Source organism: Porites lutea, chromosome 14 (assembly GCF_958299795.1).
Source record: "Porites lutea chromosome 14, jaPorLute2.1, whole genome shotgun sequence".
Taxonomy (NCBI): Eukaryota; Metazoa; Cnidaria; class Anthozoa; order Scleractinia; family Poritidae; genus Porites; species Porites lutea.
The window spans coordinates 12,330,425-12,342,545 of NC_133214.1; the positions used below are offsets into that span (position 1 = coordinate 12,330,425).

Consider the following 12,121-nt stretch of genomic DNA (forward strand, 5'->3'; position numbering starts at 1 on the left):
TACAAGTGAAAGGCTCTCATTATTCAAGACATTGTCTCCAAGTTTCATTTTCACGTGAACAACAGTAACTAACAATGCATTTGACATATGCAAAAATGCTAGCTATTGTTATGTGCGAAAATGTGAAACTTGGAGACAATACCCTGAATAATGAGAGGCTCACATTTGTAAACACAACATTTCTGCCAAAATATTGGCGAATTGTAGCCCTTATTTTACTGCCTTACAATGTATCAATAATCTTGAAACTAAAAGGTCATATAAAAGGAAGGTTAATCTCAAAATCTATCGAGCGCTTTAAAAATTTTTCGCTTTTTTTTTAAAGTAAACCAAAATGTTCAAAAACCGCTAACAAAAGCGCCTCGATACATACTAATCAAATCCTTCTTTCTAGCAATCGGCCAAAGGTATCTCCACGGTCATTCACACACGTTTTTAAAAAGATTGAAACTACTGTGAGGTGAAATTGCATGTCAAAAGAGCTTCATTTTCTACGGATAACAGCCGAACATCAAGATTATCCATTTTGTACCGTATTTCTAACCACAAAATCTTTATCCCAAAATTTCTCGATAACGCTCTTACAGATTTCGCTAAAACTTCACGAACATTGAGGCGACTATTGGAGGAAAAAGCTCCCGTGAATGATTTTGGAAGAATAGTAATGGGCAACCCCAGTTAAATGGGTTTAAGCGACTGGCGAACACAAATCGTCAATGAGTTAGAGAACTCCGACTATTTAGCTTTAAATATGGAAACGTTCTGTAATTGCAGAATTTTTTTACTGTGAACTAAACATATGTTTTTAAAGCAACAATTCAGTTAACGCGTCCGTAAGATGCATAAAGCCTAAATGTGTTACAACTTACTCTGGTGTTCTCTTAACTAAAAGCGACGTCAGGATACGATAAATTTTTAAAATCGTTGTTTATTATAAGCGTCATTTTATACAACACTTATCACGTCCTTAGAGATGAAGCCGAATGTCAGTAAGATACACGTTTTAAAATGCCATTTTTAGTGAACATTACATGATGTCCCTAAATCCTTACTTACATTCATCTATCTCAGGGTCTAAAAGGGGATACTCGGAATCAGAGATTTGACGAAAATACATGCAATGCGTAGATTCTGGCAAACATTATTACATTAAATATTTTATAAGCCATTAGTGGATTATTTTCACTGTAAAGTAGCAACACGTGTTCACCTATCATACAACTAACAGGTTCTTGATGATCGAATCTAGTAGATTCCTCTCCTTTTTAGCCACCTGCAAGGTTCGCTTAACACTTTACCGTGTTCCCGAAACCGAGCGGAAGAAATAACCCCTGGAATATTACTTGCCCTGAAACATCGCTGACAACACCATCGACAGCAATCCAGAAGGTCAGTAATCTAGTAATCTTGAAAATTGCAACAGAATTTCCAAATTGTGTTTAGACACGTAGATTGTTTTCATGCGGAAAAGGAGAAATAAAATGGTCGGGCTTCAATGAATTAAAGGAACCTATTGAGTTTATCAAACATGCAGATAAAAAAGAAGTCAAAGAATGCGCAAATTATAAGAGAAAGTAAAGGAAAAGTTTTTCCTATTCAGGATATCAGTCATCACTGAACTTTCCATAAAAATGTTACCAAATTGACTTGCCCAACTAACTTTCTTAAGCCAGGGCAATTCCAACTCCTTCATGCTTTGCCCTGATTTTTGCTAAACACGTACAGTATCATGATGCTGCTTACAAAATTTTTTCTGAATAACCAAACTTTCCTTAACATGAAGCTTTCCTCTAATCGAATGGTTTGCTTTGTATTTTAGCCATAATAATCTCGGTTTCTTTTCCCTTACAATATCATTGTTTTGTGACTAAAAACGGTTATTATCATGACAATGTGTGGAACTGACAGGCACGAAGGAGGAAAAGGATAGAGTAAGGAGTGAGATGAATAATTAGAATAGAACGAAACTAATAATGAAAAGGGCAAGTATCGGGATAAATAGGACGCACTGTGGTCGTTTTTAATTGAGTGGGGGAAGGTTTTGTTTCGGGTCATGGAAATCGAAAGGACAAGTTTAATAGAAAGGGAGCAGGGAAGGAAGACGTCACTGAAAACACCCACTTCGTCCTGCATGCGATGAATTAACGCTCTAGGCGTTTACATGAAAAATATACCATGCACAGCGAGCTAATTGATAAAATTTAGCCATTTAAAAAATATGGCAAACAACGAATACCACCCCTCGTGAGATAGAATAACGTACGCGAGGAGAGGGCTACAAAGAGATTAAAAAAAAAAAAAAACTCGTTCGACGGAGTCGACTCAGAGATATACAAAAAAGCGCTAAAAGTGCAAATTTTGAATGAAGTTGCGACTTATGCAGGTTGTGACAAAAAGGGGTTAGTTTTCAAGATCGCAATAACGAACATACACATAAATTTCCTAGCATCGAAATATGATATTAGGTAGCATTCTGACGCTACGTAAGAATAATTTGAGTCATTTATAACGTTTTTATTAAATAATCTATCACGGCTATTGAAAATTTAGGGTTTGAAATATATTTCAGTTTTAGTGGAATTCAAACATACAGAATTTTTTACTTCTTACGGAGATTGTTTTCTAAATACCAAACTTTAAGTTCCTTAAAAGTGTTGAATTCGGTTTCGTCAATTTCAAAGTTTTTTTGTTTATTGCTGTCATAGTTATATCGATTTTACTTAAAACTACATTTTCACAAATTTTAATTTATAGTCAATTACTGGTGAAAATTTTATGGCTATCGGACGAGGAAAAAACACTTTTAAGGCGATTGAAAAATAGCGGTATGGCCTCTGAAAAAATGTATCGAAACACCTTAAATGTGGCAACGTTCTCTAATTGCAGAATGTTTCTACTCTGAACTAAACATCTTTTTCATGCAACATCGACTTTAGTTAACACGTCCGTAAGATGCGTTTAGTGCGATCAGTGCGTTTACAACTTTCTCTGGTGTTCTCTTTCTTAAAAGTAACGTCATTGAGATAAATTTTTAAATCGTTTTTTATTAAGGGTTATTTTATGCAACACTTTCACGTCCGTGAAGATGAAGTCGAATTTCAGTAAGATACACGTTTTAAAATGCCTTTTTTAGTGAAAGTCATTTCCTTCATTACCTACATTCACCTATGAGATCTCAGCTCAAAAGGGTATTCTCGGAATCAAGGGTTTGACCAAAATACATGCTGTGAGAGATTCTAGCAAAACATTAAAACAATAAATATTTTATAAACCATTAGTGAATAATTTGCACTATAAGGTAGCAATACGTGTTTCACCTGTCAAACAGCTAACAGGTCCTCTCCTTTTCAGGCACCTGCAAGGTTCACTTAAAACTTTACCTTGTTCCTAAAAGCGAGGGTAAGAAGTATCCCCGTGCAATATTAACCTGAAACATCGCGGACAACGCCATCGACAGCAATCCAGAAGGTCAGTAATCTAGTAATCTTGAAAACTGCAACAGAACTTCTACATTGGTTTTTGACACGCAAATTGTTTACATGCGGAAAAGGACAAAATAGAATGGTCGGGCATTTTATGATGAATCAAGGAACCTATTCAGTTCATCAAACAAACAAAAAGAAGTCACAGAATGCGCAAATAAAAAGAGAAAGTCATTTGTAAAAATTGCTCCTATTCAGGATATCAGCCATCAATGAACTTTTCATAAAAATGTTACCAAAGTGACTTGCCCAGGGCAATTCCAACTACTTTATGCCGTGCTTTGATTTCTGCTAAACACAGTCCCATGATGCTGCTTACAAAGTTTTTTCGAGTAAACCAAACCTTCCCTAAAACGAAGCTTTCCGCTAGTCAACTGGTTTGCTTTGTGTTCCGTAGCCATAACAATCTCGGTTTCTTTTCCTTAACAATATCATCCTTTTGTGACTATAAAACGTTATTATCATGACAATATGTGGAACTGACAAATACGAAGGAGCGAGCAAAAGGGTGGAGCATGTCTTTTTGTGAAGAAACGAGAAAAAGGAGAAAAATCTGGATAGTAGAAGCTGTATCATTATTTTGATCTGAAACTCGAGAAACTCTGTGGCATTTGGAGCTACAGAGAAGTATGTCAAAATGCCCGTTTCTCCTACATTTTTTGCGAAATCGGGTCAGATTTGAGGTGACTTTATTGAAAAATTAGAGCTCAGACGAACAAGCGGGCTTCAGGTTTTAGATAGACTTACCTACAAATCGAGCTCAAATTTGTTCACGAGCGCGAAGTAATAAAGCGCGAGCGGTAGATTTTTCATGTTTTCTGCGGCAAAAGCACCTTGGATAATAGCGAGCGAGAGTGAGAGCTTCGCGCTGGGGCCGGAAATGAGAAGCAAAGGACTATCACAAAGTCTTGGTTTTAGAAAGATTCGCAGATTATACGAAATAACATAAATTTTTGTACTCGGAAAAAAACAACAACAACAACAACAACAACAACGATTAGAATTAATGGCACGCGGTCCAAAAACAAGCACGGTGGCCCCATCTTTTATTAGCACTACAAGAATTACACTATAAGATAAATAGCTATTAGGGCAACCCCTATTAAAGGAGTTTAAGCGACTGGTGAACTGACAGCTCAGGCTTTTTTACGAAGACTTGATATGAATTTTTGGTGGTTGTTCAAGTTTTGAACATTTTGCGCACAACTAGGAGAGAGAGAGAGAGGGGGGGACTGGGACTGAGCATGACTGAGTAAGGACGTGTGATTGTTAGCTCCGTAACTTTTGTTGCACTCTTCCATGCGTTCTGATATTTTTTATGGAATTTTCATCGCCACTTTCATCTCTGTTTAAACGGAAAACGAGAGGGAGTAATTCACCGACCAGCGAGACCATTTCCCCCGAAACGAAGCGGTTGAAAGAGAGTGTGAAAGAAGACCAAGCGAACGCTCCACCCGCCATTGTATCGCCACCAAAGTCGAAGAACGATTCTGAAGACGTAGTTCTGTCTGCCCTCAATATGGCACAAGATTTCGCCTCCAAAGTGGACCTAATATTATCAAAGTTAAGTCAACTGGAAAATATCGGACCGAAACACAAGAAAACCCAGGGCCATCATAGCACGCTGTCTTCGCTTTAAAGATCGAGAAAACCTCTTTTCTTGCCGAGGCAACATCGATAGCCAGTCGAATTTCGGTATTGGCCCAGATCTACCTAAGCAGGTGATTGATATGAGGAAGAGGCTTATTCCGAAGATGGTACAAGCAAGAAAAGATGGAAAACGGGCAGCCTTCAGTAGAACGGAACCCTATAAACTCTTTATTGACGGTGTGGAGGTAAAATCATAAATAAATAGGTTCCAGGTTATTTATTTTTAGAATTCGCAGGAAGTAGTTCACTTCTTATTTTTTTCGTTTCTATTGGGAGCTATCGATTAGCATATTCCTTAGTTCTCTTCTGAAGTTCGATTTAAACAAAAGTATAACACTTGATCTCGTCCAGGCGTAGCTTCAACAGTTTAATTCTTTACACTGGCTACGTTTTTCATCTCGTTTCTTTTGTTTTGTTATGTATGTTATTCTATATTTATTCAGTTTGCACTTGACAAAATCAGGAATGCGTTAATTGTTCGAGTAACAGTGACCCTTCTGGGAATAACAGCTACTCTTGTTGTCTTTTTTTCACTACACGTATGCAAATTTCAATGGATTTCAACAACTTAAAGTTTAAAACTCTTTCGCTGAACGTTCGGGGTATCCATTCTTTTGAAAAACGTAAGTCCATTTTCAACTGGCTATACAAGCAAAATTCAGACATCTGCTTTCTGCAGGAAACGTACAGCACTGAAGAGATTGAAAATCAATGTTCGGGTGGAAACCCTGTGTTAAAAGACTCAGTTAAGTGTGTGGAGGACATTATGCTGAATTATGATTTAGTTGACATCTGGAGAATCCGTAATCCTAATAGCAAGAAATTTTCTTGGAGACAAAAAAGCCCAATTATTCAAAGACGCCTTGATTATTGGCTCATTAGTGACCTATTACAAGATGACGTAGCTAAAGTCGACATAGTGACAGCTATAAGAACGGATCACCATGCAATAACTTTAGAGATTGACAGTCTAAATGATCAGCAGCGTGGCCCATCTTTTTGGAAGTTCAATAACAGTCTCTTGGATGACGCTCTTTTTGTTGAGCGTTTACACGAGAACTTTCCTAAGTGGATAGACGAAATTAATTTTTGCGATGATTCGAGAATTAAATGGGACTGGATGAAATACAAAATTCGCGGGGAAAGTATATCGTATAGCAAACTGAAAGCTAAAGAAAGGAGAAATAGAATTCAAACAATTGAAAACAGGCTTAAAATATGTGAGGAAAAAATAGCAGAATCACCGACGCAAGAAAACCTTGCCAACCTCGAATCGGTCAAAACAGAATACGAACAAGAGTATGATTACATTGTAAGAGGCTCAATCATTCGTTCCCGCGCTACATGGTTTGAACAAGGGGAAAGAAACAACAAGTATTTTCTAAATCTGGAAAACAGAAATAAGAAAAGAAGCTGCATACGGAAACTTATTCGAGCAAATGGAGAAGAGACTACTGTTCCGGACACTATTATGACCGAAATTCACAGTTTTTATTCTGAGCTTTACGACGAAAAGTCGGGGATACAAACTGACTATTCGATTTGTCCTTTTCTGGAAGATACCCTCTCATCTCCTAAGTTAACCGACTCAATGCGGGAAACGTGCGAGGGTCAATTAACATATTCCGAATGTTTCAAGGTTCTGTCTACCTTTAGTAACGATAAAACTCCTGGAAACGATGGGCTCACTATAGAATTTTACAAGTTCTTCTGGTCAGAAATCGGAATGTTTCTAGTGGACTCATTAAATTATGCGTATTTTCATGGTGAATTATCACATTCGCAAAAGCAAGCCGTAATAACTTTAATTGAGAAAAAGGACAAAGATAGGAGATGGATAAAAAACTGGAGACCGATTTCTCTGGTAAATGTTGATGTTAAAATTGGCTCAAAAGCTATCGCTAAAAGGCTAGAAAATGTCCTACCACATATTATCCATTATGACCAGAATGCCTTTGTAAAAGGACGAACAATTTTTGATGCAACTCGTACGATAACCGATGTGTTGGAATTTACTAAAATGCGAGACTACCAAGGTATAATGACCGCAATTGATTTTGAGAAAGCCTTCGATTCTCTAAATTGGAACTTCCTCCACAAATCGCTAGAGTTCTTTGGCTTTGGAGAATCCTTCTTGGGGTGGATCAAGACGTTTTATAATAATATTTCAAGTTGTGTTTTCAATAATGGTTTTTCCACCCCCTCTTTCAATGTTAAACGGGGTGTTCGCCAGGGCGACCCACTCTCGCCATCTCTTTTCATAATAGTACTTGAATTATTGGCATTATCCATACGTAATAACGATCAAATTAAGGGTATTGAGGTGGGTGGTTCCGAAATCAAATTAGTTACATTCGCTGATGATATGACATCATTTGTTAGGGACAAATTTTCGCATCGCACCCTTTTTGATACTATCGATCTGTTTAGTACATACTCCGGATTGAAGGTCAATCACGACAAAACGGAAATTCTTCTACTAGGAAATATGGAAGTAAACAGCTCAGAACTAGGTGTTAATGAAATAAGTAAGGTCATATGGAACAACCAGTTCATTTGCATTGAATCAAAGTCAGTCTATAACAGTAGGCTGATTGATCTTGGAATTGTTAAAATTGGAGACCTCTACGACACGTGGGGAGGTTTCAAGTCGAACAAGGAACCATTATATTCAACTCTCTCACCAGTTGAACATTTTCTACTTTTCAGTCTCTTCAATGCTTTTCCTGAAGAATGGCGCAAAATATTAAAAACAAATAAAAACTCTATCTCTTCAAAAACTCATGATCTAATCCAAACTGATTTCAAGTTATGTATTGAAGGGAAAAAAGTCAATTTCCAAAATCTTAAATCAAAGTCATTATATGACAGTTTTGTTTCTAAGATATCCAGTATACCAACAGCGCAAAAGAAATATAACGAAGCTTTCAGCACACACACATTTCAGTTGGACTGGGAAAAGATATATCTACTGCCCTTCAAAACAACATTGGATACTAAATTAAGAGAATTCCAATATAAGATATTAAACAGGATCTTATACACGAACAAGATGCTGTTTAAGTTCAAAAAAGTAGATTCTCCCTTGTGCGATTTTTGTGAAAAGGAGTTGGAGACCATAGAACATCTCTTTTTCCATTGTACAAAAGTAAGCATGTTTTGGAATGATTTAAAGTCTGTACTTGATTCTTTTAATATAACTATTAGGTTTGATATCATGAATGTCCTTTTTGGGATCTTAGATACAGATAATATAAGCATTCTAGTCAATTACATCATTCTTGAAAGCAAATATTTTATTTACCGCTGTAAGTTAAATAAGGGCTGTTTATGTGTAAGTCTGTTAGTCGATAAATTTAAAAAAACGTTTCAAACCGAACGTTTTATCGCGAAAAGAAACAACAAAATCCATTTCCATGATAAAAAATGGAAGCCGTTACTCCCATTAATACAACAGTAGCTGTTATCCAAACTTCGTTTTTCTAATACTCCCTGTATTACTCTGTATTTTAAGTTCAAGTCGAATAAGTTATGTAAGCCTTGTAGTGTAGTGCAGCGTAGCTTTTTATTTATTTATTCTATTTTCTTTTTTTGTTTTTTGTAATTAAGGTAGTTGTTGTAAATTTTGTAGTGTTTGTATGTTTCGATCTGTATGTTGTTTGTACTATACCTGTAAAAAGAAAATAAATAAATAAAATACAAAAAAAAAATAAATAGCTATTAGGGCAACCCCTATTAAAGGAGTTTAAGCGACTGGTGAACTGACAGCTCAGGCTTTTTTACGAAGACTTGATATGAATTTTTGGTGGTTGTTCAAGTTTTGAACATTTTGCGCGCAACTAGGAGAAAAAACGCTAGTGCTTAGAACTACTGGCACGCGTAGAGAAAACAAGCACGGGTGACCTCATCTCTTTTTTCCAGTTTTTATATAGTCAATATCCTACAATAATATGGCACTACAACAATTACGCTATAAGATAAATAGTTATTAGGGCAACCCCAGTTAAAGGAGTTTAAGCAATTGGGGAACACAGATAGTCAATGAGTTAGAGATCTCCGACAATTTAGCTTTAAATGTGGCAACGTTCTGTAGTTGCAGAATTTTTGTACTGTGAACTAAACATCTGTTTTTAAAGCAACAATTCAGTTAACGCGTTCGTAAGATGCAGAAGTCTAGATGTGTTGAATGCGTTTACAACTTACTCTGGTGTTCTCTTAACTAAAAGCGACGTCAGAATACGATAAATTTTTAAAATTGTTGTTTATTATAAGCGTCATTTTATGCAACACTTGTCACGTCAGTAGAGATGAAGCCGAATATCAGAAAGATACACGTTTTAAAATGCCATTTTTTAGTGAACATTAAAATAATGATGTCCCTAAATCCTTACTTACATTCACCTGGCTAGGGTCTAAAAGGGGATACTCAGAATCAGAGATTTGACCAAAATACATGCAGTGCGTAGATTCCAGCAAAACATTAAGACATTAAATATTTTATAAGCCATTAGTGAATTATTTGCATTGTAAAGTAGCAGTACGTGTTCACCTGTCAAACAGCTAACAGGTTCTTGATCATCGAATCTAGTAGATTCGTCTCCTTTTCAGCCACTTGCAGGGTTCGCTTAACACTTTACCGTGTTCCCGAAACCGAGCGGAAGAAATAACCCCTGGAATATTACTTGCCCTGAAACATCGCTAACAACACCATCGACAGCAATCCAGAAGGTCAGTAATCTAGTAATCTTGAAAATTGCAACAGAATTTCCAAATTGTGTTTAGACACGTAGATTGTTTTCATGCGGAAAAGGAGAAATAAAATGGTCGGGCTTCAATGAATTAAAGGAACCTATTGAGTTTATCAAACATGCAGATAAAAAAGAAGTCAAAGAATGCGCAAATTATAAGAGAAAGTAAAGGAAAAGTTTTTCCTATTCAGGATATCAGTCATCACTGAACTTTCCATAAAAATGTTACCAAATTGACTTGCCCAACTAACTTTCTTAAGCCAGGGCAATTCCAACTCCTTCATGCTTTGCCCTGATTTTTGCTAAACACGTACAGTATCATGATGCTGCTTACAAAATTTTTTCTGAATAACCAAACTTTCCTTAACATGAAGCTTTCCTCTAATCGAATGGTTTGCTTTGTATTTTAGCCATAATAATCTCGGTTTCTTTTCCCTTACAATATCATTGTTTTGTGACTAAAAACGGTTATTATCATGACAATGTGTGGAACTGACAGGCACGAAGGAGGAAAAGGATAGAGTAAGGAGTGAGATGAATAATTAGAATAGAACGAAACTAATAATGAAAAGGGCAAGTATCGGGATAAATAGGACGCACTGTGGTCGTTTTTAATTGAGTGGGGGAAGGTTTTGTTTCGGGTCATGGAAATCGAAAGGACAAGTTTAATAGAAAGGGAGCAGGGAAGGAAGACGTCACTGAAAACACCCACTTCGTCCTGCATGCGATGAATTAACGCTCTAGGCGTTTACATGAAAAATATACCATGCACAGCGAGCTAATTGATAAAATTTAGCCATTTAAAAAATATGGCAAACAACGAATACCACCCCTCGTGAGATAGAATAACGTACGCGAGGAGAGGGCTACAAAGAGATTAAAAAAAAAAAAAAACTCGTTCGACGGAGTCGACTCAGAGATATACAAAAAAGCGCTAAAAGTGCAAATTTTGAATGAAGTTGCGACTTATGCAGGCGGTGACAAAAAGGGGTTAGTTTTCAAGATCGCAATAACGAACATACACATAGATTTCCTAGCATCGAAATATGATATTAGGTAGCATTCTGACGCTACGTAAGAATAATTTGAGTCATTTATAACGTTTTTATTAAATAATCTATCACGGCTATTGAAAATTTAGGGTTTGAAATATATTTCAGTTTTAGTGGAATTCAAACATACAGAATTTTTTACTTCTTACGGAGATTGTTTTCTAAATACCAAACTTTAAGTTCCTTAAAAGTGTTGAATTCGGTTTCGTCAATTTCAAAGTTTTTTTGTTTATTGCTGTCATAGTTATATCGATTTTACTTAAAACTACATTTTCACAAATTTTAATTTATAGTCAATTACTGGTGAAAATTTTATGGCTATCGGACGAGGAAAAAACACTTTTAAGGCGATTGAAAAATAGCGGTATGGCCTCTGAAAAAATGTATCGAAACACCTTAAATGTGGCAACGTTCTCTAATTGCAGAATGTTTCTACTCTGAACTAAACATCTTTTTCATGCAACATCGACTTTAGTTAACACGTCCGTAAGATGCGTTTAGTGCGATCAGTGCGTTTACAACTTTCTCTGGTGTTCTCTTTCTTAAAAGTAACGTCATTGAGATAAATTTTTAAATCGTTTTTTATTAAGGGTTATTTTATGCAACACTTTCACGTCCGTGAAGATGAAGTCGAATTTCAGTAAGATACACGTTTTAAAATGCCTTTTTTAGTGAAAGTCATTTCCTTCATTACCTACATTCACCTATGAGATCTCAGCTCAAAAGGGTATTCTCGGAATCAAGGGTTTGACCAAAATACATGCTGTGAGAGATTCTAGCAAAACATTAAAACAATAAATATTTTATAAACCATTAGTGAATAATTTGCACTATAAGGTAGCAATACGTGTTTCACCTGTCAAACAGCTAACAGGTCCTCTCCTTTTCAGGCACCTGCAAGGTTCACTTAAAACTTTACCTTGTTCCTAAAAGCGAGGGTAAGAAGTATCCCCGTGCAATACTAACCTGAAACATCGCGGACAACGCCATCGACAGCAATCCAGAAGGTCAGTAATCTAGTAATCTTGAAAACTGCAACAGAACTTCCACATTGGTTTTTGACACGCAAATTGTTCACATGCGGAAAAGGACAAAATAGAATGGTCGGGCATTTTATGATGAATCAAGGAACCTATTCAGTTCATCAAACAAACAAAAAGAAGTCACAGAATGCGCAAATAAAAAGAGA

General features: G+C 36.3%; 1 long non-coding RNA gene across 1 annotated transcript; it reads left to right on the forward strand.

Annotated features, from left to right (window-relative positions):
- The first annotated feature begins 1,216 nt into the window (after positions 1 to 1,216).
- On the forward strand, positions 1,217 to 11,961 carry LOC140925250 (uncharacterized). Its single transcript, XR_012164383.1, has 4 exons — positions 1,217 to 1,389; positions 3,352 to 3,468; positions 9,741 to 9,860; positions 11,823 to 11,961. It is a non-coding gene; the product is annotated as an uncharacterized lncRNA (long non-coding RNA).
- The last annotated feature ends 160 nt before the right edge of the window (positions 11,962 to 12,121 follow it).